Source organism: Convolutriloba macropyga, chromosome 6 (genome assembly GCF_964194025.1).
Source record: "Convolutriloba macropyga chromosome 6, txConMacr16.3, whole genome shotgun sequence".
Classification (NCBI taxonomy): Eukaryota; Metazoa; Xenacoelomorpha; order Acoela; family Convolutidae; genus Convolutriloba; species Convolutriloba macropyga.
Window position 1 is genome coordinate 68,603,829 of NC_134473.1, and position 25,092 is coordinate 68,628,920.

Sequence of the window (25,092 nt, forward strand, 5' to 3'; positions counted from 1 at the left end):
TAGATCCACTATTACAAGGGATGTTGCAAAATCCAATTTTGAACAGAAGGTGTGCTGAGCTTCAAAATGAGACTCATATGAGCTCTTGGGGACCAAGACCTATCTTATCTCGAACAGAGTTCAACATTTTACGTTCTTGCAGTAGACGCTGCAAGAGGCCCGTAACGTGCCTAAACGATCAAAAACTGGCAACTGCTTTGGTTTTGCATATCTGCATAACTGGAATTCTTCAAATTAATAGATGATTGGATATAAAGAACTAACTCAAAATGGCTACTGATCGATGTCATAAATATGTTCGGTCCGAAATCCGCAAAAAAAATTTCTAAAGCTCCGGATTTCGCAACTATAAAACAATTAATTCTTATTAAATTGTGATAGCAATGTTCTCCATGCCGTTCACAGTCAGAATTGTTAACTATCCTGTGGATGAGGAGGTGTTTTGAAAAAAAAAGGAGGGGCCAAAGACTTTGAGTTTAAGCAAAAAAATCAATTTGAAAAAAAGAATAGGGGATCATCTCGAGTTGAGGGCTCTGGCCTTCAACTGGGGATAATCCCCTATATTTTTTGGCCCCCCGAGAAACCTTCTTTTTTGTCCGTTATTTTGGGCCTATGTTTGTTTCCGGTAATTAACCCCTAAACAGGCGATGGACTTTGAGAAAATTGAAATCCGCAATAAAAATTTTGAAAGCTCCGGATTTTGCAACTCTAAAACACTTAAGTCTTATTTTATTGTGATATCAATCTTCTCCCAGCCGTTCACAGGCAGAATTGTTAACTATCCTGTCGATGAGGAGGTGTTTTGAAAAAAATCGAGCGGTCAAAGGCTTTGGCATTAAGCAAAGAAACCACTTGAAAAAAAATAGGGGATCATCTCGAGTTGAGGGCACTGGCCTTCATATCGGGATGATCCCCTATTTTTTTTGCTCCTCCCCTCGAAAAGTCTCATTTTATTTCTGTTATTTTAGGCCTATGTATGTTTCCGGTATTCAACCCCTCAACAGGCGATGGACTTAGAGAAAATTAAAATCCGCAAAAAAAATTTTGAAAGCTCCGGATTTTGCAACTCTAAAACACTTAATTCTTATTATATTGTGATACCAATCTTCTCCAAGCCGTTCACAAACAGAGTTGTTAACTATCCTGTGGAGGTGGAGGTGTTTTGAAAAAAAAGGAGGGGCCAAAGACTTTGACTTTAAGCAAAAAAGAATTCAATTTGAAAAAAGAATAGGGAATCATCTCGAGTTGAGGGCTCTGGCCTTCAACTCGTGGTGATCCCCTATTTTTTTTATCCCCCTAGAAATCCCAATTTTGGTCCGTTATTTTAAACTCATGTTTGCTTCCGGTAATTAACCCCTAAACAGGCGATGGACTTAGAAATAATTGAAATCCGCAAAAAAAATTTTGAAAGCTCCGGATTTTGAGACTCTAAACACTTAAATCTTATAATATTGTGATACCAATCTTCTTCAAGCCGTTCACAGACAGAGTTGTTTGCTATCCCGTGGAGGTGGAGGTGTTTTGAAAAAAAAGGAGGGGCCAAACACTTTGACTTTAAGCAAAAAAGAATTCAATTTGAAAAAAGAATAGGGAATCATCTCGAGTTGAGGGCTCTGGCTTTCAACTCTGGATGATCCCCTTTTTTGGCCCCCCGAGAAATCCCATTTTATTTCCGTTATATTAGGCTTATGTTTGGTTTCGGTAATTAACCCCTAAACAGGCGATGGACTTAGAGAAAACGGAAATCCGCAAAAAAAATTTTGAAAGCACCGGATTTCGCAACTCTAAAACACTTAATTCTTATTATATTGTGATACCAATCTTCTCCAAGCCATTCACAGGCAGAGTTGTTAACTATCCCATGGATGAGGAGGTGTTTTGAAAAAAATGGAGGGGCCAAATACTTTGACTTTAAGCAAAAAAAATCAATTTGAAAAAAAAAATAGGGGTTCATCTCGAGTTGAGGGCTCTGGCCTTCATATCGGGATAATCCCCTATATTTTTTACCCCCCTAGAAATCCCATTTTATGTCCGTTATTTTAAGAACATGTTTGTTTCTGGTAATTAGCCCTAAACAGTCGATGGACTTAGAGAAAATTGAAATCCGCAAAAAAAATTTTGAAAGCTCCGGATTTTGCGACTCTAAAACACTTAAATCTTATTATATTGTGATACCAATCTTCTCCGAGCCTTTCACAGGCAGAATTGTTAACAATCCTGTCGATGAAGAGGTGTTTTGAAAAAAATGGAGGGGCCAAAGACTTTGACTTTAAGCAAAAAAATCAATTTGAAAAAAAATAGGGTTTCATCTCGAGTTGAGGGCACTGGCCTTCATATCGGGATGATCCCTATTTTTTTGCCCCCCCCCCCGAAAAGTCTCATTTTATTTCTGTTATTTTAGGCCTATGTATGTTTCCGGTATTCAACCCCTAAACAGGCGATGGACTTAGAGCAAATTAAAATCCGCAATAAAAATTTTGAAAGCTCCGGATTTTGCAACTCTAAAACACTTAAGTCTTATTATATTGTGATACCAATCTTCTCCAAGCCGTTCAAAAATAGTTTTGTTAACTATCCTGTGGATGAGGAGGTGTTTTGAAAAAAAACAAGCGGTCAAAGACTTTGACATTAAGCAAAAAAATCAGTTTAAAAAAAATAGGGGATCATCTCGAGTTGAGGGCTCTGGCCTTCAACTCGTGGTGATCCCCTATTTTTTTTATCCCCCTAGAAATCCCAATTTTTGTCCGTTATTTTAAACTCATGTTTGCTTCCGGTAATTAACCCCTAAACAGGCGATGGACTTAGAGAAAATTGAAATCCGCAAAAAATATTTTGAAAGCTCCGGATTTTGAGACTCTAAACACTTAAATCTTATTATATTGTGATACCAATCTTCTTCAAGCCGTTCACAGACAGAGTTGTTCACTATCCCGTGGAGGTGGAGGTGTTTTGAAAAAAAAGGAGGGGCCAAAGACTTTGACTTTAAGCAAAAAAGAATTCAATTTGAAAAAAGAATAGGGAATCATCTCGAGTTGAGGGCTCTGGCTTTCAACTCTGGATGATCCCCTTTTTTGGCCCCCCGAGAAATCCCATTTTATTTCCGTTATATTAGGCTTATGTTTGGTTTCGGTAATAAACCCCTAAACAGGCGATGGACTTAGAGAAAACGGAAATCCGCAAAAAAAATTTTGAAAGCTCCGGATTTTGCAACTCTAAAACACTTAAATCTTATTATATTGTGATACCAATCTTCTCCGAGCCTTTCACAGGCAGAATTGTTAACTATCCTGTGGATGAGGAGGTGTTTTGAAAAAAATCGAGCGGTCAAAGACTTTGGCATTAAGCAAGGAAACCACTTGAAAAAAAAAAATGGGATCATCTCGATTTGAGGGCTCTGGCCTTCAACTCGGGGTGATCCCCTATTTTTTTTACCCCCTGGGAAATCCCATTTTATGTCCGTTATTTTACGCCCATGTTTGTTTCCGGTAATTAACCCCTAAACAGGCGATGGACTTAGAGAAAACGGAAATCCGCAAAAAAAATTTTGAAAGCTCCGGATTTTGCAACTCTAAAACACTTAAATCTTATTATATTGTGATACCAATCTTCTCCGAGCCTTTCACAGGCAGAATTGTTAACTATCCTGTCGATGAAGAGGTGTTTTGAAAAAAATGGAGGGGCCAAAGACTTTAACTTTAAGCAAAAAAATCAATTTGAAAAAAAATAGGGTTTCATCTCGAGTTGAGGGCACTGGCCTTCATATTGGGATGATCCCCTATTTTTTTTGCCCCCCTCCCCGAAAAGTCTCATTTTATTTCTGTTATTTTAGGCCTATGTATGTTTCCGGTATTCAACCCCTAAACAGGCGATGGACTTAGAGCAAATTAAAATCCGCAATAAAAATTTTGAAAGCTCCGGATTTTGCAACTCTAAAACACTTAAGTCTTATTATATTGTGATACCAATCTTCTCCAAGCCGTTCAAAAATAGTTTTGTTAACTATCCTGTGGATGAGGAGGTGTTTTGAAAAAAATGGAGGGGCCAAAGACTTTGACTTTAAGCAAAAAAATCAATTTGAAAAAAAATAGGGTTTCATCTCGAGTTGAGGGCTCTGGCCTTCAACTCGTGGTGATCCCCTATTTTTTTACCCCCCTAGAAATCCCAATTTTTGTCAGTTATTTTAAACTCATGTTTGCTTCCGGTAATTAACCCCTAAACAGGCGATGGACTTAGAGAAAAATGAAATCCGCAAAAAAAATTTTGAAAGCTCCGGATTTTGCGACTCTAAACACTTAAATATTATTATATTGTGATACCAATCTTCTTCAAGCCGTTCACAGACAGAGTTGTTTACTATCCCGTGAAGGTGGAGGTGTTTTGAAAAAAAAGGAGGTGCCAAAGACTTTGACTTTAAGCAAAAAAGAATTCAATTTGAAAAAAGAATAGGGAATCATCTCGAGTTGAGGGCTCTGGCTTTCATATTGGGATGATCCCCTATTTTTTTTGCCCCCCTCCCCGAAAAGTCTCATTTTATTTCCGTTATATTAGGCTTATTTTTGGTTTCGGTAATTAACCCCTAAACAGGCGATGGACTTAGAGAAAACGGAAATCCGCAAAAAAAATTTTGAAAGCACCGGATTTCGCAACTCTAAAACACTTAATTCTTATTATATTGTGATACCAATCTTCTCCAAGCCATTCACAGGCAGAGTTGTTAACTATCCCATGGATGAGGAGGTGTTTTGAAAAAAATGGAGGGGCCAAATACTTTGACTTTAAGCAAAAAAAATCAATTTGAAAAAAAAAATAGGGGTTCATCTCGAGTTGAGGGCTCTGGCCTTCATATCGGGATAATCCCCTATATTTTTTACCCCCCTAGAAATCCCATTTTATGTCCGTTATTTTAAGAACATGTTTGTTTCTGGTAATTAGCCCTAAACAGTCGATGGACTTAGAGAAAATTGAAATCCGCAAAAAAAATTTTGAAAGCTCCGGATTTTGCGACTCTAAAACACTTAAATCTTATTATATTGTGATACCAATCTTCTCCGAGCCTTTCACAGGCAGAATTGTTAACAATCCTGTCGATGAAGAGGTGTTTTGAAAAAAATGGAGGGGCCAAAGACTTTGACTTTAAGCAAAAAAATCAATTTGAAAAAAAATAGGGTTTCATCTCGAGTTGAGGGCACTGGCCTTCATATCGGGATGATCCCTATTTTTTTGCCCCCCCCCCGAAAAGTCTCATTTTATTTCTGTTATTTTAGGCCTATGTATGTTTCCGGTATTCAACCCCTAAACAGGCGATGGACTTAGAGCAAATTAAAATCCGCAATAAAAATTTTGAAAGCTCCGGATTTTGCAACTCTAAAACACTTAAGTCTTATTATATTGTGATACCAATCTTCTCCAAGCCGTTCAAAAATAGTTTTGTTAACTATCCTGTGGATGAGGAGGTGTTTTGAAAAAAAACAAGCGGTCAAAGACTTTGACATTAAGCAAAAAAATCAGTTTAAAAAAAATAGGGGATCATCTCGAGTTGAGGGCTCTGGCCTTCAACTCGTGGTGATCCCCTATTTTTTTATCCCCCTAGAAATCCCAATTTTTGTCCGTTATTTTAAACTCATGTTTGCTTCCGGTAATTAACCCCTAAACAGGCGATGGACTTAGAGAAAATTGAAATCCGCAAAAAATATTTTGAAAGCTCCGGATTTTGAGACTCTAAACACTTAAATCTTATTATATTGTGATACCAATCTTCTTCAAGCCGTTCACAGACAGAGTTGTTCACTATCCCGTGGAGGTGGAGGTGTTTTGAAAAAAAAGGAGGGGCCAAAGACTTTGACTTTAAGCAAAAAAGAATTCAATTTGAAAAAAGAATAGGGAATCATCTCGAGTTGAGGGCTCTGGCTTTCAACTCTGGATGATCCCCTTTTTTGGCCCCCCGAGAAATCCCATTTTATTTCCGTTATATTAGGCTTATGTTTGGTTTCGGTAATTAACCCCTAAACAGGCGATGGACTTAGAGAAAACGGAAATCCGCAAAAAAAATTTTGAAAGCTCCGGATTTTGCAACTCTAAAACACTTAAATCTTATTATATTGTGATACCAATCTTCTCCGAGCCTTTCACAGGCAGAATTGTTAACTATCCTGTGGATGAGGAGGTGTTTTGAAAAAAATCGAGCGGTCAAAGACTTTGGCATTAAGCAAGGAAACCACTTGAAAAAAAAAAATGGGATCATCTCGATTTGAGGGCTCTGGCCTTCAACTCGGGGTGATCCCCTATTTTTTTTACCCCCTGGGAAATCCCATTTTATGTCCGTTATTTTACGCCCATGTTTGTTTCCGGTAATTAACCCCTAAACAGGCGATGGACTTAGAGAAAACGGAAATCCGCAAAAAAAATTTTGAAAGCTCCGGATTTTGCAACTCTAAAACACTTAAATCTTATTATATTGTGATACCAATCTTCTCCGAGCCTTTCACAGGCAGAATTGTTAACTATCCTGTCGATGAAGAGGTGTTTTGAAAAAAATGGAGGGGCCAAAGACTTTAACTTTAAGCAAAAAAATCAATTTGAAAAAAAATAGGGTTTCATCTCGAGTTGAGGGCACTGGCCTTCATATTGGGATGATCCCCTATTTTTTTTGCCCCCCTCCCCGAAAAGTCTCATTTTATTTCTGTTATTTTAGGCCTATGTATGTTTCCGGTATTCAACCCCTAAACAGGCGATGGACTTAGAGCAAATTAAAATCCGCAATAAAAATTTTGAAAGCTCCGGATTTTGCAACTCTAAAACACTTAAGTCTTATTATATTGTGATACCAATCTTCTCCAAGCCGTTCAAAAATAGTTTTGTTAACTATCCTGTGGATGAGGAGGTGTTTTGAAAAAAATGGAGGGGCCAAAGACTTTGACTTTAAGCAAAAAAATCAATTTGAAAAAAAATAGGGTTTCATCTCGAGTTGAGGGCTCTGGCCTTCAACTCGTGGTGATCCCCTATTTTTTTACCCCCCTAGAAATCCCAATTTTTGTCAGTTATTTTAAACTCATGTTTGCTTCCGGTAATTAACCCCTAAACAGGCGATGGACTTAGAGAAAAATGAAATCCGCAAAAAAAATTTTGAAAGCTCCGGATTTTGCGACTCTAAACACTTAAATATTATTATATTGTGATACCAATCTTCTTCAAGCCGTTCACAGACAGAGTTGTTCACTATCCCGTGGAGGTGGAGGTGTTTTGAAAAAAAAGGAGGTGCCAAAGACTTTGACTTTAAGCAAAAAAGAATTCAATTTGAAAAAAGAATAGGGAATCATCTCGAGTTGAGGGCTCTGGCTTTCAACTCTGGATGATCCCCTTTTTTGGCCCTCCGAGAAATCCCATTTTATTTCCGTTATATTAGGCTTATGTTTGGTTTCGGTAATTAACCCCTAAACAGGCGATGGACTTAGAGAAAACGGAAATCCGCAAAAAAAATTTTGAAAGCTCCGGATTTTGCGACTCTAAAACACTTAAGTCTTATTATATTGTGATACCAATCTTCTCCAAGCCGTTCACAGGTAGAATTGTTAACTATCCTGTGGATGGGGAGGTGTTTTGAAAAAAATCGAGCGGTCAAAGACTTTGGCATTAAGCAAGGAAACCACTTGAAAAAAAAAATGGGATCATCTCGATTTGAGGGCTCTGGCCTTCAACTCGGGGTGATCCCCTATTTTTTTTACCCCCTGGGAAATCCCATTTTATGTCCGTTATTTTACGCCCATGTTTGTTTCCGGTAATTAACCCCTAAACAGGCGATGGACTTAGAGAAAATTGAAATCCGCAATAAAAATTTTGAAAGCTCCGGATTTTGCAACTCTAAAACACTTAAGTCTTATTATATTGTGATATCAATCTTCTCCCAGCCGTTCACAGGCAGAATTGTTAACTATCCTGTCGATGAGGAGGTGTTTTGAAAAAAAAGGAGGGGCCAAAGGCTTTGACTTTAAGCAAAAAAATCAATTTGAAAAAAAACAGGGTTTTATCTCGAGTTGAGGGCACTGGCCTTCATATCGGGATGATCCCCTATTTTTTTGCCCCCCTCGAAAAGTCTCATTTTATTTCTGTTATTTTAGGCCTATGTATGTTTCCGGTATTCAACCCCTCAACAGGCGATGGACTTAGAGAAAATTAAAATCCGCAAAAAAAATTTTGAAAGCTCCGGATTTCGCAACTCTAAAACACTTAATTCTTATTATATTGTGATACCAATCTTCTCCAAGCCGTTCACAAACAGAGTTGTTAACTATTCCGTGGACGAGGAGGTGTTTTGAAAAAAAATGAAGGGGCCAACGGCTTTGACTTTAAGCAAAAAAATCAATTTGAAAAAAAATAGGGTTTCATCTCGAGTTGAGGGCTCTGGCCTTCAACTCGTGGTGATCCCCTATTTTTTTACCCCCCTAGAAATCCCAATTTTTGTCAGTTATTTTAAACTCATGTTTGCTTCCGGTAATTAACCCCTAAAAAGGCGATGGACTTAGAGAAAAATGAAATCCGCAAAAAAAATTTTGAAAGCTCCGGATTTTGCGACTCTAAACACTTAAATATTATTATATTGTGATACCAATCTTCTTCAAGCCGTTCACAGACAGAGTTGTTCACTATCCCGTGGAGGTGGAGGTGTTTTGAAAAAAAAGGAGGTGCCAAAGACTTTGACTTTAAGCAAAAAAGAATTCAATTTGAAAAAAGAATAGGGAATCATCTCGAGTTGAGGGCTCTGGCTTTCAACTCTGGATGATCCCCTTTTTTGGCCCTCCGAGAAATCCCATTTTATTTCCGTTATATTAGGCTTATGTTTGGTTTCGGTAATTAACCCCTAAACAGGCGATGGACTTAGAGAAAACGGAAATCCGCAAAAAAAATTTTGAAAGCTCCGGATTTTGCGACTCTAAAACACTTAAGTCTTATTATATTGTGATACCAATCTTCTCCAAGCCGTTCACAGGTAGAATTCTTAACTATCCTGTGGATGGGGAGGTGTTTTGAAAAAAAATCGAGCGGTCAAAGACTTTGGCATTAAGCAAGGAAACCACTTGAAAAAAAAATGGGATCATCTCGATTTGAGGGCTCTGGCCTTCAACTCGGGGTGATCCCCTATTTTTTTTACCCCCTGGGAAATCCCATTTTATGTCCGTTATTTTACGCCCATGTTTGTTTCCGGTAATTAACCCCTAAACAGGCGATGGACTTAGAGAAAATTGAAATCCGCAATAAAAATTTTGAAAGCTCCGGATTTTGCAACTCTAAAACACTTAAGTCTTATTATATTGTGATATCAATCTTCTCCCAGCCGTTCACAGGCAGAATTGTTAACTATCCTGTCGATGAGGAGGTGTTTTGAAAAAAATGGAGGGGCCAAAGGCTTTGACTTTAAGCAAAAAAATCAATTTGAAAAAAAACAGGGTTTTATCTCGAGTTGAGGGCACTGGCCTTCATATCGGGATGATCCCCTATTTTTTTGCCCCCCTCGAAAAGTCGCATTTTATTTCTGTTATTTTAGGCCTATGTATGTTTCCGGTATTCAACCCCTCAACAGGCGATGGACTTAGAGAAAATTAAAATCCGCAAAAAAAATTTTGAAAGCTCCGGATTTCGCAACTCTAAAACACTTAATTCTTATTATATTGTGATACCAATCTTCTCCAAGCCGTTCACAAACAGAGTTGTTAACTATTCCGTGGACGAGGAGGTGTTTTGAAAAAAAATGAAGGGGCCAACGGCTTTGACTTAAAGCAAAAAAAATCAATTTGAAAAAAAAATAGGGGATCGTCTCGATGTGAAGGCTCTGGCCCCGTAGAAATCACATTTTGTTACCCCTGTAGCAAACAAAACGTATGTCCGTTATTTTAGGCCACTTTTTTCCCGGTAAGTGATCCCTAATCAGGCAATGGACTTCGAAAAAAATTTGAAAGCACTCAAAAACACTCTACTCATACCAAAAGTTTGGGCTAATTTTTAATGTCTTTAAATAAATTAGGCTGGATTTTTCCGTACGAACATCCATGAAGAGTTCGAAGAATTGGTATGACAATAATTTTTATGTTTAATAGAAAAACCTGGCGACCAGAGCAATAGGGCCACTTTGGCATTTTTTTTCGAACCCAAATTCTAGTTTTTTGGTTTTTTAAACTTTTCCTCTTGTATTATTAAGATATGTGCAGTTTCATAAACGTAAGTGTTTTTTTCTGCATAAAACCGAAATGCAACAATAACTAGTATTCCAGAAATGACATCAGAAACCGTTCTCTAATTCGTTTTTCTGTACCTTGAACTCTTATTTTTTTGTTTCAGATTTTTTGCTTTCTTTTTTTTCAAAGTTATTATTTTTTCTGCTTCAAAAAAAAAAGACTGGAGGAAAACAACTATATCGCAAAGGCAGTGAAAAACTTTCTTGCATGAAAATGATCATTTTTGTTTATGTTGTTCTCTTTGAATGGATCTCATCTTTTTCAGTTTGACTTCAACAAACTACGATGTACCCAAATTCAAGTTTTTCACAAAAAATCAAAATCAACAGAAAACAACAACAAAATGGTTTCTGCAGTGAAAAGTTGTTTTAAAAAATTATTTCGGTATGCTGTGTGACCCATCAAGCAAACTGAAAACATTAAAAAGAAAATAAAAAGTTGCAAAAACGACCTATCAACTTTAATAATTTTCTGCTGCTTGGCAAGAGTTTGACATAAATTTTAGAATTCTATTTTTAGAATTGGGAGCTGAAAACAGCGAGATCACTGACTCTTGACATGTTTATTTCAAAACATTTTGAAGCACTATCCTCAATAGCATAAATTTTGAATGGCCTTATTTTTGCTGAGTCTCGTCGGAAATTGCTTCTGGTGTTCGAAATAGTTCTTCATTTTTTCTTATGCTATTTGAATCGAAAAATCGGCCCTTTTAAACCCGGATAGCATTCTGAAATTGAGGTTTCATAAATATTTTGCTGAGCTCATTAAAATTAACCGTCTTCCAGATATTCGCATCCGGCCAAAAATTATAAAAAATTCGTACCCAAATTCAAGTCGAGAATTTTAAAAACCTTTTTTTCTCGGTTTTTAATGAATATTAGAAACCAGCAAAATGTTACCTGTCTTGTATGACTATTTTTAGTCGACATGCGAAATTTCAGACTCCAGGACTCATTTTTGAGTTTTTGCCTCATTCCACTTTTCTTGCAGTTCAGTGGTCACTCTTTTGGGTCACTTTCATTTTATGACCTAAAAATTAGGTCGTTTCCAGGCACTAAACGCAACTGCACTACAAGACCAAAAATGCCAGAACTTAGTCATACAGCACCGAATTTGAAAGAAAAAATCAAAAATATCAATTGTTGATGAACAAACAAAAGTTTTCAATTTCCCTTACTGTTTGGCCGCGGATGTCACCCTACACCGCTCGGTCAATAAAACAACAAATAAGAGAGATAGAATGATTAAAAAAATTGTTCTGGAAAGCTCTCAAGCGTGACTATCAATCTACGATGAGAAAAATTAACTTTTATATGTAAAGTTGAGAGAAAAAAGCAGTTTTTTCAAAAATTAATTAATTTTTTATAACCTAATAAAAACCTAAGAAATGCTTTTCAAATAGAGCCATTTTCAGTTTTGGCTAGATTAACATCTTGGCTAACGAAAACAAGCTTTATCTGAGCTCTGGGAACAGAAATGAGAAATCTCCGACCAAAACCGTAATCCGCGGATCGCTTACCCCAAATTCAAGTCGGCCGTAGTAGTAGTAGTAGTAGTAGTAGTAGTAGTAGTAGTAGTAGTAGTAATAGTAGTAGTAGTAGTAGTAGTAGTAGTAGTAGTAGTACTCCTGGCAGAGACATCTAGCCAGTCACGACTAACCATCAGCACGGAGGTGCTGCTGGGAACGAAAAAGAAAGCGGGCTGGTTCGAAACACAAGATGGCCGGAAGCTAAGATTGAAAAGCTTAGCGGTGGCTAAGCCAGCGTTGGTAGCTTCACAACAACAATCTGCGGTAGCAGACTCAGAGTCGCTAGAAAATGAGAGTCGGTCAGTGGTGGCTGACCAAGAGTCTTTAAGATGTCAGAATTGTCAGCGGCAATTCAGTACAGTTACCGGACGCAAAGTGCACCAAACAAGATTCTGCAAAGCCGGTTTGTCAAAGAATGTCGTCGACAAGTCAAAGTTCGAGCAACTAGAGGCGAGCCTTACCTGTGACAAGTGTGAAAGAAAGTTCAAAACAGTCAATGGCCGAAAAGTTCACCAATCGAGATACTGTGGCAAACCTAAAGCAGTTGCCACACGCGTGTTTTCCTGCAAAGTACAAGATGCTCTCGGAAACGAGTTTGAAAACATAGAAGCGTTCAAGTATCTCGGATCAGGATCATATGTCAGCCTCAAGCATGGAGATCTGCAGGAAGTCAATTGCTAACTTGCAGAAGGTAGACAACGGTTTGCTAACTTCCAAAATCTCTGGAAGAGCAAGCAACTCAGCGTGCACCTCAAGTGCAATTTGTACAAAGCACTCGTTTTATCAGCCGTGCTGTACAGCTCAGAGACTTGGACTCTTTCGAAATTAATGGAGAGAAAACTTGAGAGTTTCCACTGTGGTTGTCTTCGGAGAATTCTACGTGTGTCATATCTGGAGAAAGCAACGAACGAAGAAATTATGTCAAGATCACGAATGCCCCAACTATCCACGATGATCATGCTGAAACGGATAAAATGGTACGGACACATCCAGAGAATGGAACCAGGAAGATTAGTCCGCAGTGCCTTCGATTGGGACCCGCCCGATCAATACGTCCATGCTAGACGCGCTCCTGGGGGGCAACGGAAAACGTGGATGAGTCAAGAAGGAGACTGTGTACGAAACAAAGTATCGTTCACCAGATTGCAGGAGAAAGCAGCAACCGGGTCAAAGAATGCCTTCAACAATTTCGTCGTACAGCACTTCACAGAATAACCAAACAAATAACTCTTCTTGTTTTGTTTGTATTTGTTGCCAACCGTGCCTTTATTTCATATTTGGAATTAAAGTGTTGAAACAGTAGTAGTAGTAGTAGTAGTAGTAGTAGTAGTAGTAGTAGTAGTAGTAGTAGTAGTAGTAGTAGTGGTAGTAGTAGTAGTAGTAGTAGTAGTAGTAGTAGTAGTAGTAGTAGTAGTAGTAGTAGTAGTAGTAGTAGTAGTAGTAGTAGTAGTAGTAGTAGTAGTAGTAGTAGTAGTAGTAGTAGTAGTAGTAGTAGTAGTAGTAGTGGGGGACAAAATCCAACCTCACCTCCACGTGGTGTCCCCTGGGGGTAGGTCATGTGCTGCGGCTCTCCGCTCACATGGTCGAGCTAACGAGGCACTGGTCTTCTAGTTTGTGGCGCAACTAGTCGTATCTCAGCCCTCAAACACCAAAGCAATGAGTACATTCAACCATGGCCCCGAGTCCCGGGTAAGGGGTGCTAAGAATCTCCCGAGGAACCAACTCAGAATTGCAACTTAACTTTAAACGTCAGAACACTGACCCAAGCCGGATCTTTAGAGGCTTTGAAAATGGATCTGGCGCAATACAAATTGGATATTCTGGGAGTGCAGGAGACGAGATTGCAGGAGCAAGAAATTGATCTCGGAGACCACAAGCTCTACTTGTCTGACTCGTGGTTGTCTGGTGTAAAGTCGAGACAAGGAGGAGTGGGCGTTGCTGTAAAGAAGTCATTGATAAACAGCATCGTAGAACAAGTGGCTCTAAGTGAACGTATTTGCTACGTCAAGTTCGCGGCTCGGAGGAGAGCCAATCTAGCTGTTGTTGTCTGCTACGCTCCTACGAATGAAGCTAGTCTCCAAGAGAAGGATTTGTTTTGGAGTCAACTTTCAGACCTAGTTTCCAGCTTCAAACATAGGGAGCGTATTTGTGTCATCGGTGACCTCAATGCAGAGCCTGGACACCCGTTGAATGACACCATGAGCTGCAGAGGCCCGTTTGGAATGGGTGAAGAAAATGAAAACTCGGAAAAGTTGTTATCATTTTGCACTTCACACAAATTTCTCGTAGTTGGTACATGGTTCCAGCATCGACAAGTGCATCGGTACAGCTACAACCCTCCCGATCCGAGTTGTCGAAAAAAGATGCTAGATCACATTCTGTTTGCAGAGAGATACAGAGGATGTCTGACAAATGTGAGGACCAAAAGAGGGAAAACCACAATTACCGGTCATGAACTGGTCATTGCGGAAGTATCTATGAAACTTTTGTCTAAAAAGTCATGTTTCACGCCCAGATTCAGTTCTGCAAAGCTGCAAGATGAAACAACGCGTGACTTATTCACGCAGGAGGTCAAGTTACATCTTGATAAGAGCGGCGATTTCGAGAATACAGAGCAGTCTTGGGACAATTTTCGAAAAGCCCTGAACCAAGCAGCAGTGAAATGCCTCCTTCCGGACAAGCGAGTGAACAAACCTTGGATTTCTCCAGATTCTCTGGAACTTATCCGGAAACGAGCTGATCTACAGTTGAAGAAACACAGCAGCGCGGTGGCGTTGTTAGAGTTCACTAAGGAAGTCAGAAAAGCTCTACGTGCAGACAAACGGGCATGGCTTGAACGCAAAAGCCAAGAAGTGCAGAGCTTTGCGGACAGAGGCAACTTGAAGGAGGTTTTTGGGGCATCACAGCAGATTTGCCAAAACTGGAGTCCCCAGTTGACCAAATTAGTTTCAAGCACTGGCGTCAACTTACGGACGAACGAGGAACGACTTGAACGCTGGACGGAACATTTTAGTCAACTCCTGAATCCCTCAACATCCAGTTGCAGTACGAGATTGGATCCCGAAGAAGCAGCTGAAAGCTTGTCGATTGACCTGAGCCCAATTCGATTTAAAGAAGTGCTTGAAGCTGTCCGCAGGTTGAAGAATGGCAAGGCAAGTGGACCCGATAACATTTCCTGTGAGATGTTGAAAGCACACAAGGGTATTGTCGAGTGGCTCTGGGACATCATAGATAAGTGTTGGTCGACGGAAGTTCTGCCCGATGACTGGAAGGTAGCAGAAATTGTCCCATTATACAAGAGTAAAGGAAAGAGGTCAGAGTGTTCGAACCACCGAGGGATCTCTCTATTGTCAGTACCAGGCAAAGTGTTCGCTTCCGTTATTCTCAATCGATGCAAAGATTCAGTGGATCGCGTCTTAAGGGAAGAGCAGTGCGGCTTCAGAAAAAGCAGAGGATGCGCCGATCAACTCTTTGCCCTGCGTCAAATAATAGAGAAATCAATGGCGTTTCAATTGGATATTAGCTTTTGTTTCATAGACTTTTGAGCGGCATTCGATTCTGTCGATCGTGAGCAGATGTACCAGATAATGAAACACTATGGTCTTCCGCAAAAAGTGATAAACATCATAAGAAACAGCTATGATGGATTCAAATGTCGAGTCAAAGCCGAAGGTGAGAAAGGATGCTTATTTGATGTCAGAACGGGCGTTAGGCAGGGTGATGTGTGGTCCCCAATCCTATTCGGCCTTGTCATCAACTACATTTTGGCTAACTCGGTGCATGGAGGATTAGACATTGGGAGATTGGTGGCTGACTTAGATTTTGCTGATGATGTTGCTCTCGTGGGGGTCTCAGACAGTGAGGTGCAAGAAAACCTACATCGAATCGAGGCCCTTGCAGAAGCCGCTGGTCTGAAGATTAATGTGGCCAAAACAAAGAATATGGGCGTAAAATGCGACAACCCAAATGTTGTTGCAGTGCCTAGTATCCAACAGAACGTGGAGATACTCACTGGAACACATAAAGGCAAACTAGGACTCTTGGCAGAGACATCTAGCCAGTCACGACTAACCATCAGCACGGAGGTGCTGCTGGGAACGAAAAAGAAAGCGGGCTGGTTCGAAACACAAGATGGCCGGAAGCTAAGATTGAAAAGCTTAGCGGTGGCTAAGCCAGCGTTGGTAGCTTCACAACAACAATCTGCGGTAGCAGATTCAGAGTCGCTAGAAAATGAGAGTCGGTCAGTGGTGGCTGACCAAGAGTCTTTAAGATGTCAAAATTGTCAGCGGCAATTCAGTACAGTTACCGGACGCAAAGTGCACCAAACAAGATTCTGCAAAGCCGGTTTGCCAAAGAATGTCGTCGACAAGTCAAAGTTCGAGCAACTAGAGGCGAGCCTTACCTGTGACAAGTGTGAAAGAAAGTTCAAAACAGTCAATGGCCGAAAACTTCACCAATCGAGATACTGTGGCAAACCTAAAGAAGTTGCTACACGCGTGTTTTCCTGCAAAGTACAAGATGTTCTCGGAAACGAGTTTGAAAACATAGAAGCGTTCAAGTATCTCGGATCATATGTCAGACTCAAGCATGGAGACCTGCAGGAAGTCAATTGCAATTTGCAGAAGGTAGACAACGGTTTGCTAACTTCCAAAATCTCTGGAAGAGCAAGCAGCTCAGCGTGCACCTCAAGTGCAATTTGTACAAAGCACTCGTTTTATCAGCCATGCTGTACAGCTCAGAGACTTGGACTCTTTCGAAATTAATGGAGAGAAAACTTGAGAGTTTCCACTGTGGTTGTCTTCGGAGAATTCTACGTGTGTCATATCTGGAGAAAGCAACGAACGAAGAAATTATGTCAAGATCACGAATGCCCCAACTATCCACGATGATCATGCTCAAACGGATGAAATGGTACGGACACATCCAGAGAATGGAACCAGGAAGATTAGCCCGCAGTGCCTTCAATTGGGACCCTCCCGATCAATACGTCCATGCTAGACGCGCTCCTGGGGGGCAACGGAAAACGTGGATGAGTCAAATCGAAGGAGACTGTGTACGAAACAAAGTATCGTTCACCAGATTGCAGGAGAAAGCAGCAACCGGGTCAAAGAATGCCTTCAACAATTTCGTCGTACAGCACTTCACAGAATAACCAAACAAATAACTCTTCTTGTTTTGTTTGTATTTGTTGCCAACCGTGCCTTTATTTCATATTTGGAATTAAAGTGTTGAAACAGTAGTAGTAGTAGTAATAGTAGTAGTAGTACTAGTAGTATTAGTAGTAGTAGTAGTAGTAGTAGTAGTAGTAGTAGTAGTAGTAGTAGTAGTAGTAGTAGTAGTAGTAGTAGTAGTAGTAGTAGTAGTAGTAGTAGTAGTAGTAGTAGTAGTAGTAGTAGTAGTAGTAGTAGTAGTAGTAGTAGTAGTAGTAGTAGTAGTAGTAGTAGTAGTAGTAGTAGTAGTAGTAGTAGTAGTAGTAGTAGTAGTAGTAGTAGTAGTAGTAGTAGTAGTAGTAGTAGTAGTAGTAGTAGTAGTAGTAGTAGTAGTAGTAGTAGTAGTAGTAGTAGTAGTAGTAGTAGTAGTAGTAGTAGTAGTAGTAGTAGTAGTAGTAGTAGTAGTAGTAGTAGTAGTAGTAGTAGTAGTAGTTGTAGTAGTAGTAGTAGTAGTAGTAGTAGTAGTAGTAGTAGTAATAGTAGTAGTAGTAGTAGTAGTAGTAGTAGTAGTAGTAGTAGTAGTAGTAGTAGTAGTAGTAGTAGTAGTAGTAGTAGTAGTAGTAGTAGTAGTAGTAGTAGTAGTAGTAGTAGTAGTAGTAGTAGTAGTAGTAGTAGTAGTAGTAGTAGTATTAGTAGGTGGCAAAATCCATCCTCACCTCCCCTTGGTGTCCCCTGGGGTAAACGATGCGGGGCTCAGTCCCGTAAGCTGAGCGAACGAGGCAATGGTCCTCTAGTTGGTGGAGCGACTAGTTGTATTATAGCCAACAACCCTATAACAACGTTTCAACTGATGAGAAAGGCTCCGAGTCCCGGGTAAGTGGTGCTAAGAATCTCCCGCGGAAAAAATTGAAGATTGGATCCCTAATTGTTGGGACGCTTAACCATGCAGGTTGTCTGCAGACGCTTAAAAAGGTTTAGCAAAGTACGATTTAAATATTTCTGAATTTCAAGAAACCAGACCTGACGAACAGGAGATTGAACTTGGAACGCACAAACTCTTCTTTACTCTCACTTCGTTCTTGCAGTCATTCAAAACAGGCAGGTTTGGGTTTTGTGGTTAAGAAGATACTGCTTGGCTGCATAATCGAAAACGTGCTGTGAATGAAGGCTTGTGGTACATCAAATTTGCTGTGCTACAATGAACAAATTTGATTGTCATTGTGTGTTATGCACCGATAAATGGAGCGGATATTCAAACAAAGGAAGGTTTTTGGAAAACACTGACAAGATAGACAAACGGCTTCAGAGAAAGGGAGCGCAAATTTCTTAACGGAGACTTCAATGCAGAGGCGGGAAGTAATAAAAAGAACGAACATCTATGCATTTTCCTTTTTGGATTTGGCGAAGAGAACAATGACACAGAAAAACTTCTGAGTCTCTGTGACGAAAACAAACTACTGATTGGAGGAACATAGTTTTGTCACCGTTTTGTGCATAGATACCCTTTCAAACCGCCTGACAAAAATCGTCGGAAGAAAATATTGGATCATGTATTGCTCTTAAATCGATATCGCAGTTGTTTGCAAGATTTCAGAACCGGAAGGGGAAAATTTACTTTGACTGACCGTTAATTATTAGAAGTACTTTTAGATCTTAAACTCCAGAACTCTAAACTTCGTAAACCTGCAAAAAATAAAGCGACAAAATTGCATGACAAAGTGGTTCGAACCAAGTTCAACGAATTAGTGAAAAAATTGCATGAGAATGACGACATTGACGATGCTGCCTCAAAGGTTCTTGTGCAGGATAGGAAAGAACACAAGCGTTGGATATATAAAGAGACAATCGATCTGAATGAAAAGAGAAGGAATCTGCAGTTAAAGAACAACTCAAGCAAAGCGGACAATTTGAACTCGGTCCCTAGTCCGGATGAGAAAGTAGGAGAGAAAAAATAGAATAAACTCAAAAACTGGTTTTTTGAATCAGGTTGACAACTTTATTCTGACAGTATTTTATATTACCATTATCGTTCAATACTGGATAGAACCTCAATACCGATGTTTTCTTACGTTCAATAAACGACGATGCCGATGCTTTCTTACAATTTAAAAGGACCGATGCTTTTTTACGTTTAAAAAGCGACGATACCAATACTTTCCTGCGTTTAATAAACGAAGATCTCAGATCTCTCTTGCGATGAACAAACTACAGTACTGAAATTGTCTTACGTCGGAAAGCGGCGATACCGCGTCTTCATTTTGTTTTATACCAAACAAAAATGATGATACCGATGAATAAATTGTAAGCGCTTTTGTCGTTTTCAGCTAGAAAACACCGACGGTTTCTTAAGTTTTTGAACCAAAGTTTTCTCAACTAGGGGTTAAGTTCAAATGGAAATTTTGTTTGTAAACTTTTACAAGGAGCTGCTTTTGTGCGAGAGAGAACTTCTTGGCAAAACTGCTCTTCTAATTAATTATAAATTGGCATTGCGTTTTGCTTATTGACGTACACGAACAAAGATTTACTCCTAAGACTAGAAACTAATTATTTTACGTAATATTTTTGTTTTTATATGGGCTGCCTTTAGCGCGCTCAGTTTCAACTTAAGTTTTGTTGATTCAGGAAACTAGTTTAGGCATTTAAGGTAGTGTTCTGCTCTTTACAAAACGTTATAGGAGCAATTGATCATAAAAAAAATTGATTTAACATTGTTATTCGGAATTTAGTACTATAAAAAAAACCAGTTTCCTTCAAGTGTCAGTTTCAGGTCGCCTTTCCTTCTCCTGCTATTTCTACCTGAAAAATTTGTTTTTGATTGCTTCAATATAAATTATCGATTTCTTGTTAATGACAAATTCATTTTTTAACCACAAATACAGCATTCAAGAAGACTGTGATTTGACTAAAATGATCTAGCTGAGGAATGACTTAAATAATCTAGCTTGCTTTATTTACAGAAGAGTTTAGTCTTCTAAGTCTATGATTGTTGGAGAACACGGAGAAGATAGAGTGCATGACTAGTTTGTCAGTTAGTGATCCTCGTGCTCTTTGTCTGTGGAGTTTTAAGGGTACCAGTTGCAGGATTTTCAGGTCAGTAAAGTCTTATTCAGGCCTGAAGTCAGTTTTCAGCTGTTTCCCAATATCTTGTATTGAGGATTGAGACCCAGTTGGTTGGAGAGGCGTAGCCTAGGCGCCTGCACTGGTGGCACAGATGGATTTCGATTCCTCGTTTTTTCAGTACGTTTCAATCTGATCTACCAGCTAACCTTCTGGTTACCAATCTGCTTAGCTATTTTGAGCTTCTGGCTCCAATTTAACTCGCAAAAATCCAAATGTAAGCTTAAATTGTTCAATGAGATTTCCGAACAGAGGAATGAAATATTAAAATAATTGTAACTTCTCATCTGAGCGTTAAGTAAGAATTTTATGTAAATGGAAGAAACTAACAGATATAAAAAAGAAAGAAAAATAGAGTTTCAAGTTTTAGCTGTGATGGCAAGTTCCTCAGTGTGAAAACCGCTTCTCTACTAGAAAAAGCAGGGTCTTTTATTTATGAACCCAATTGAAATTTTGAGAGCAATTCTTTGGATCACCAAAGATCTCCAGAAACTCAGAACTTTGAACAAGACAGGCTGCAAAGGCTTTGGGAGAAATTGCAAAAACTTTATTGTGGCTAGTAGAGGGCGACATGTGGCCGAGTACTGGGGCTCAAAGTGAAAATAGTTCATGATGTCAAAATGATAGATATTCCTCATTGTTCCTTCTCAGTACTGCAGGTCAAGAAAAAAGAGAAATTATGGTAGTACAGCGAAGTAATGTTCGTGTTCACGTACTGGAGTTGTAAGCCTCTATAGGATAGGGGATTTTTCCGATTGAATTTGTTTAGCAAAAATTGAAAAAATAACTTCTTGTGTTGCATTTTTGGTCTGGTTCACACGATGGGACTGTTTTTTTACGCCAATCTGAGTTGGATGCAAAAAACAAACTCCAAGTAGAAGGGATTGATTTTTTTTTCAAGGAAACGCGACAGGGAGCTGTGTCCCGGGTAAGCATCTGATTTAAACATTCGTTGGCGCAATTAGCCAACGCAAAGGTGTGCTTCCTTGTTTGCCAGAAAAATTCAGTGAATCGTGGATGAAGGAAAGAGTGTACATATTCAAGTGGAACATCGCGATCACCAATTTCCTATTTGTACTCAATCACCAACTAACCGATCGTGCTGCTGATAGCTGTGGGCCTCAAGGTATGGTCTGGCCGTGTGGCGATATAGTTTATCCTATCAGTAATATACAAACCCCATTTGCGGACTAAATGTACGCTGATGCCTTCCCCCTCGGGAGGATGGCCTGACGTCTGGAGCGACCTGGCTGCTGAGGTTTTGGGCCATCTTTGCTTTGTGCGAAGGAGATTGGTTCCCTGGGCTGTGTATGCCGTCTACGGTGTGACGGGTCTGAACTTATGTAGAAGCTCTTTTCTGTGCAGAATGGGGTGTAGGTATCGTGGCACTTCCAAAACTTCCGACGCTGAGAGTTACAAAATAACGAGCTGATGTTTCAGACTGATCTGCTAATTAGAGGGTTGAAGGTTCAGAAATTCCTGGAATGGCAGGTAGCGGCTGGCTCTGGTGAAGAGTCCGACATAAGTGGAATTCGAGGCGTCGCTTACTACAAGCTGGAATCTGCATATCTTTCAGGGAAGGTCGCCGATTTTTCCGAGGAAGAGCAAAAGGAGGTGGAGCGTGAAGGCAGAGGAATCACCCAGGGAACAAGTTGCCAAAGACAAAGATAGAGGCTGTGGGGAGTTTTGTGCAATAGTGAATAGCTCAAAACTTTCCATATTACATATGTGCTCCAAATCCATAGACTCCAGAAACAAAGAGAGGAATTTTTTGAACTCGATTTTTAGTAGATCCGAACGGCGTGGGTTCAAAATTGGGAGGAGATGGGGAGTTTTCCGGATGCATTTAAGTTAGGAATTGACATCCGAGGTGTCAGTAAAACAAAAAAATCAGATGCGAGTACTAGGAAAACGATCTATTTCTCAGAAAATTTCTGATAATCTGGATCATTACCGAGGAAGACTTGTATGGGGACTTTTGTGTCATTAGAAAATTCCTAAGTAGAGAGACGTTTGAAATCTAGTTTAAGTTTTCAAATGGGAAGTTCGTAGCAATCACAGACTGTTGGGAGAGTGTGGAGAGTTTGAAATTGGAGGTATTATGTACCTCCGATGAGAATTTTTACAGAAGTTTTCAAATTTGTTGTGGAACGAGTTCTTTTCATGTTTTGAATTTGAATGATTAATAATTGTGGTGATATCCATTGGTTCTACGTGCTATATGAGGTTTATAATTATTACTGCCTGCTTGTAGCCCGAGTCGAGGTCCCAGATTTATGTCCAGACAACAGGTCGTCTGGGGTGGGGAGTAAACACTGACCATTTTATAAATGGTCTGGAAGAATTTTTGTTGACTGGAAATTGTCTGACAATCAGACTAGGAGGTCTGGTCATAGGCCTGCTAGGTCTGATCATAAGACTGGAATTCGTCTGGACATAAGTATGGCAATTCTGGCCATAGTTCATCAACTTGTCTGCGAATAAGTCTGATCATGAGTCCGGAAACTGTCCGGATATCAGTCTGGAAAGCCTGGTTATAGTTCTGCAACTTGTCTGCGAATAACTCTGATAAGTCTGATCATGAGTCCGGAGACCGTCTGAATCTCGGTCTGGACAGCCTGGTCATAGTTTTGCAACTTGTCTGCGAATAAGTCTGATAAGTCTGATCATGAGTCCGGAGAATGTCTGGATATCAGTCTGGAAAGTCTGGTTATAGATTTGCAACCTGTCTGCGAATAAGTCTGATAAGTCTGATCATGAGTCCGATCCATATACAGGAGTTCTGAACATTAGTCTAGAATTCGTCCAAAACAAGTCTAAAACAAATTAAATAATATATACAAGAAGAACTTAAAATCAACAAAACGCGCCTATGCTCGTCTAAATTGACACAGTAGTTTGGAAAAAATCATTAGAAACGTGAAGCATGCTCCGATTTTCGGATGATTTCGAATGGTCACGCAGAGTCGAAACATGAACGCACTTTTTCGAATTACTTCGCATTAACTCGCACTAATTCGCACATATTCGAATCATGGGCAAATTTTTGTCTGGATTGTCTGATCATGGCCAAATTTTGTCTGGATCACCCTGTTCATACTTTTATCACCTCACCCCGGGGACGACTTGTTGACTGAGCTGACAGGATTGTCTGGGTTGTCTGGACATAATGACTCGTCGAAGGGATTGGCTGCGTTGTCTGGGTTGTCTGGTCATTAGACTGGTTAGGCTGGACATAGAAATTTGGTTGTCTCGGTTGTCTGCAAGCTGTCTGGCTTGTCTGGTCATATTTCATTGACCTCGACTCGGGAAAGCAAGAAAATTGTTTATAAAAAATAACAAACAGAGACTTAAGTAAGTATTCGTGCAAAAGTTAAAGTTGACTGTGAAGTAAGCCAGAAAGACATTTTTAAAAAAAGAAGACTGTCAAAAAAATGATTATTTTTTATTAGCTACCGAGGATTTCCCAACTTTTTAACGAGGGAGCATTTATATAACTTCCCTTAATGTGACGGCATTCGAGATGGCAAACAGCAATTTTTTGCCTTCTATAAATTTTCCTAAAAAAATCCATGTACTGTTTATTGTTTTATTTTTTTGGTGAAAATTGTGGTTGTAAATGCGCTGGTCTTGCAGGATCTGCAAGATGAACTACCAGCACTGCTACAAGTTCCTCTGCTGCGTTGTCTACTAAGTGACTAAATTACATTTGTCTAATTGGGTAAAGCATTAGTCAATATGACTCATCGATATCCGCAACTAGTGTGATTTGCAGGTCAAAGTAATCAGTTTTTCATCTTGCTTTAATTGACTAGGGGGATGTTTTCCGGTTTACTTGGTCAACAAATTGTACTCTATTCTGATAATAATTTCAAATGCGTTCGAATATTTAACTTTTGAGTACATTGGAAAAAAAATTTTTTGATGAACGTTTGTGATGCTAGAGTTTTTAAGTGTTAGAAGTTATAGGCAAAAATCACAGCTTTTCAGCGTTGCATTTTTTTCCATTGAATGATACATCTCATTAAAGTGAATTTTTTAAGTTAAAAATTTAATGGTGCTTCGTTTAACACCTCTATCTGAAAGACTTATACATATATGTCATGTGGCTTGTGTGATTCATTTTTAAGATCACATAACTAATAGCGTAGTCAATTCTAGCTTCTCTTTTTCCAATTTTTTTTTTTACTTTTCAGGTTTATTATAGAAATTTGATTCGTGTGGTATGAAAAAACAAATTCAAAAATATGCTTTTGCTCGGGTATACATCAAAAATGGCTTGTTTGGTAGTGTAGTACGTGCAACCTGGAGTGCTTTGGAGAGATCGGATGGGCCAAAATCAAAACCTTTTATTTTATTTTAAAAATCTTGGTCTAGCTTTAAGAGATTTATCCTCATTTAATTTAAGGAGTGTTTTACTGAAAAAGTCTAATGATGACTGAGCTGATTCAACAAAAAGGTATACTTAAAAACCCCTTGTTTACAAGTGGGAACTGTGTTGATCTCCTGTGTTTGTTTCACTGTTTCTTAGAACAAGCAAAGAAAAAGCAAAGTTTTTGCAACTTAATGCGGGCCTGAGGTTGACCTTCGTCGCAATTTTTAAAGAGACCATTTTTTCCCACATGATGTCAGCTTTAATAGCGGGGCTAGAGGACTGCACCCTGATTCAACATTAAATTTTACGGCGGTATCTTCTTTGTAAAAGTTTTCTGATTCTAAAACACATGTTAGTGCAAAATTTGTGAGATGTAGTGACCAAGCTGTTGTAAGAATGGAGGAGAATTGAAACGATTGTTTGCTATGCAACGAGTTGCTAGCAACACAAAATTTGTCTTCATAAAATCTGTTTCGGAAGCTCTTAAAGACTCGATTATAAATATGCCTGTTCATCCATTGTGCTGGAGCAACATAACTTCCATATTAGAGCGAGGTTAAAAACTGCACTAAATGGAGAGCGCAAATCACACGTTCCAAAATTAGCGGTTCACTGCAGCGTTTCACTCTTGGATCTCAATTGACACGTTCAACACAATCAAACACCACGAAAAAAAATAACAATAAGAAAATCAGT

The 25,092-nt window shown here is 39.3% G+C and overlaps 1 pseudogene; it reads left to right on the forward strand.

The window, feature by feature from the left end:
- The first annotated feature begins 363 nt into the window (after nt 1–363).
- The window catches only part of LOC142341388 (spliceosome RNA helicase Ddx39b pseudogene), a 54,217-nt pseudogene continuing 29,488 nt past the window's right edge, over nt 364–25,092 (forward strand).